Here is a 4,649-nt window from a genome sequence, read left to right on the forward strand (position 1 = left end):
ACTACTTTACTAACTAGTTCAAAGCAAGTTTGAACTGAATTTGAACTTGTTTTTGTTAGATTTTGATTCTAGGTATATAGCATCCATACATATAATTAGTTAGGTATGTAATCATGGATTGTGAAATAAAGTTAAATTTGAGTTGTTTTGTTGATAGGTATATGTATGAATCGAATTATTATAACTAGGTATATACTCACAATTTGAAAATTTTAAAAAATTTGAGTGATTTTGTGCATTATATACCATGGTGCCCGGGCACCATGATGGTGCCCCATATGAGTGTCAAACCCGTCGGTGACTTTCCCCACCACCCTCTCTCTTCTTAGCTCTTGTCTCGGAATGACATAGTAACGTGTTGTTCATCGTATAGTAACACAATGTTTTACTTGCAGTAACAAAATTAAAATTTAGTCATAATATACTCATGGTGGATCTACTTTTGGTAAACAATTTTTTTAACATCATGGTGCAAACAGTTTTTAAAAATAGTACATGGTGTGAGAGATATTACCCTTCAAAGATTTGTTTTTGAAGATTTAACTCTCCACTAGTAGTAATACTATATCAAAAGTTTTACTACTGCCTGTTTTGCGTTACTGCAATCACATCATGTCATTACTACAAGATGTAGTAACGATTATAAGTTTCACGTAACATAGTGTCGATAACGTTACTACAAGACTTAGTTTTGCAGTAACAAAGCGTCTAACTACATTTTTTCAGTAGTGTTACTGCATAAACACATGGTAACGTGTAATTGTCGTGCAATAACACTTTTACTTTTGTGCAGACTTTTGTGCAGTAACAAGTATATGGTTAGCTCTAAGACTTTTAACCCATATATTTTTGTTTCAATTTCTAAATTACTGCAATTCACCACAATATTACGGTCAAAAGTGCAATAACGTCATATACATGCAGTAACACTATATTGGAGGGAGGAGACCAACTTTTTTGAGAAGAGGGAGGAAGAACGGTTCTTGAGGAGGGGAGTACGTAGATGCATTTTGAAGTTTAATCCTCCATATGCAGTAACACTATAACATCATGGTGGAAACGGTTTTAAAAAATAATACATATCTTGTGAGATATTGCTTTTCAAAAATTGACATTTTGAACTTTAGCCCTCCACATGCAGTAACAGAATGTGTAATTTATAGTAACAAGGGTATATACATGCAGTAACATGGTTTTACCAAATGTATAAAATTGTTCAAAACACTCCTACATCAATCAGACATTGCTCAAAGCCACCTACAAACTTTACCTATGGCTCACCTATTCGATCTTCATCTCGTAAAAATGACATAGTAACACTGCATTTATCATGCAGTAACATAGCTACTTAGAAGTAGTAACATGCACTTATTATGTAGTAACACTTCTACTTATGTGTAGTAACAAATATATGGTTAGCATGTGAGGCTTTAACCCATATATTTTTGTTTCAATTCCTAGTTTATGTAGTAATACTATTCAAGAAATGCAAGACACTTTGTTACTGCAAAGCTTATTGTCTTTACTAGACTCTTATAGTAACGTTGTGATAGAACTGTAGTAACGTACAGTAGTAACAAGTAATGCTATTGTATTACTACTTGTGGAGAGTCAAATTCCAAAAAGAAAAGCTTTTAAGAACAATATCTCTGATGTCATGTATGGTTTTTTAAAATTGTTTGCACCATGATGCTAGAAAAAAATACTTATCAAAAGTAGATCCATCATGACTATATTTCAACTATATTTGACCGTTGTTACTGCACGTAAAACATAGTGTTACTACACAGTGACCGTCGCGTTACTGCACAGTTTCGCGAGACGAGAGCTGAGAAGGGGTGGGTGGTGAGGGGAGTTAGTAGGCGGGTTTGACTGAGCTTTGACCAGCGTTTGACCGCGGTGAGAGGTGGTTTTTGGGCCTTGAAAAGGATGGGGAGGTGGGTGTGGCCCTTGAGAGGGAGGGGGATATATATATATATATATATATATATATATATATATATATATGTAGGACACTCGTATGGGGCACCATGGTATCAAATGCACAAAATCACTCAAATTTTTCAAAATTTTCAAATTGTGAGTATATACCTAGTTATAATAATTCGATTCATACCTATACCTATCAACAAAACAACTCAAATTTAACTTTATTTCACAATCCATGATTACATACCTAACTAATTATATGTATGGATGCTATATACCTACAATCAAAATCTAACAAAAACAAGTTCAAATTCAGTTCAAACTTGCTTTGAACTAGTTAGTAAAGTAGTTAATGTTAATACCTAAGTAATTGAAAAAGTTTCATACTCATTTGAATTAGGTATATACTCAATTTCAACAATGGTGCCCGGGCACCATGGAGCACTAAACAAATTTAATATATATATATATATATATATATATATGAAGCCTATATACTACTCCCGAGAGTAGCTACTCCTGCAATAGACATCCAACACGTGTCCCACTTACCGGGTTCGGGTCCTGTATCACTCACCAAAAGCAGAAAGTATTCAGTGACCTATAGGCGGCAGAAATTAAAATAAAATATTAAATTTGAAGTTTTGAAAAAAAAAATCAATCAACTGCACGAGCTTTATCCGGTGCATTTTCTGCATGAATGCAAGCCCGTTTGACCCGGAGGTATCGTTGGTACTCAACATACCACAAGAGCAGAAGCAGAAACAGAGGGTGCGCGGTGGCACAACATCGCCGGCGAGTAGTCGTGTAGAGCAGAAGCAGCTGGCGTTCTGCGGCACAGTATCGTCGGCAAGCATTGATGGAGCGAAACCCGTTGGAGGACGGAGGAGAAACATCGTCGGCAGTTTCTGCTGTGGCCGGTGGTTCGGCGAGAGACAGCAGAAGGTTCTCGACGCAGCCGCTAGAGGATCCAATTTGGTATGTGTACGTTCTGTCAAAATTGTTTTGTTGTTGGTTCTGTCAGAATATCGTCGGGTAAGCACTAATTTTCCTCTGAAGTTGATGGAGCAGAAACAACTCGATGAATAAGCAGAAACATCGACAACGGTTTCTGCTCTGGCTGGCGGTGAGGGACAGCAGAAGGTTCTCGACGCAGGCGCTATAGTGATCGTGGAGGTTCCAATTTGGCACGTGTACGTTCTGTTAAATTTCTTGTTCTTGGTTCTGTCAGAATATCGTCGAAAAAGAATGCTCTGAAGTCGATGGAGAAGAAACCATGCAAGGAGGAAGCAGAAACATATTCGGTGGTTTCTGCTGGTTTCTGCTTTGGAGCAGAACCAGGTGAGGGACGGCAGCAGGTTCTCGACGCAGGTGCATGTGGTCGTAGAGGAGCCAATGGATATGCGTTCAGTCTGTCAATTTTTTTGTTCCAGTTCTCTCAGCAGTTTGTAACGAAGCGTGTTCTGTTCAAATCTTAGGGATAGTTCTCTGCTGGTGGTCTGGCAACTTGTTACAGGAGAGATATGATCGATCGTGCTGTTCAGATATATAGCAGCAGATTCAAGTAAGGCTGAGAAGAGATGGACATGGTGTTCATTGCTAGATATTTGTATTTCAAGCGCAGTGTCTTTTGCTAGGCGCGATTCCATCCGGTGTAGCGTTAAAGCACATGACCATTTGCCAATGAAGAACCCATGTAGACACCGAGCCAATCAAAGGAAAATTTCCAAATAGTAGCGTTCTTTCTGAATGCCTGCTTATAGTTTGTAGTTCAGTGTTCGAGTAGTTGTATGTAGTAGGATATTTTAAATTATGTCATTGAAAGGCAACTGAGATAGTGAGATTTGAGTAGAGCATATGTATCATCTGCTTGTTGGTCAGTATAATAAAATTGGTATGATTTCTGTCTGATACCTTGGAACTGATTGTGATGTGCAATTGCTCGTCTTGTCTCTGTAACGAAACTACTGAAGAACAATTCGTTCAAAGAGCAGAACATATTCTAGAAATTACGTCCAAAATACGTTCGAAGAGGCCGGGTAAATATCTGGTTAGTTACTCCAAAGCTAACAAACTCGGATAGGTTCATTCAATTTTCAAATGCCACGAATAATATAAATAATATAAATATTAAACGATTGGTCAGAAAATTAGACGTGCTTAAATGAATCGGGTTAGACCATTGAACTCGATTAGACCCGTTATTATAAAAAAACAGTGCACATCCTAACGATTGAACGGACCATTGGAGTAGCTACACCTGATAGTAAGGGAGACATATATATATATATATATATATATACACACACATATACACATATATACACAGAGCACCCTAAGACGCTACATATTAAACGGCACCTGATACACCTCCCCACTAGATCCATAGTGCGCAGTTAAAATTTAACTCACCGATGACCAATCTCGATCCCACCCCTGCGCCTCCTCCCCTTACTTCCATAGTCCGAGTAAATTTTTTATTTGATGTTATCCAACTTATTAGTAGTAATTTTTTAACACTAATATACCTGCCTATATATACACACATTTGTACAGTACGGTATATTCCAAAACATTTCACCCACCTCCTCCGATTTCTCCGGATCTAGAGGGGCAGCGGAGGAGAGGCACCACGCGGGACGAGGCGTCCATCGGCGTTGGGGTGGTGGGCGGCAGGATCCGGCGTGGAGTCGGCAGCCGGCGGCGATCTCCTCATCTTC

This window comes from Oryza glaberrima, chromosome 5 (assembly GCF_000147395.1).
Source record: "Oryza glaberrima chromosome 5, OglaRS2, whole genome shotgun sequence".
In the NCBI taxonomy this organism is placed as follows: Eukaryota; Viridiplantae; Streptophyta; class Magnoliopsida; order Poales; family Poaceae; genus Oryza; species Oryza glaberrima.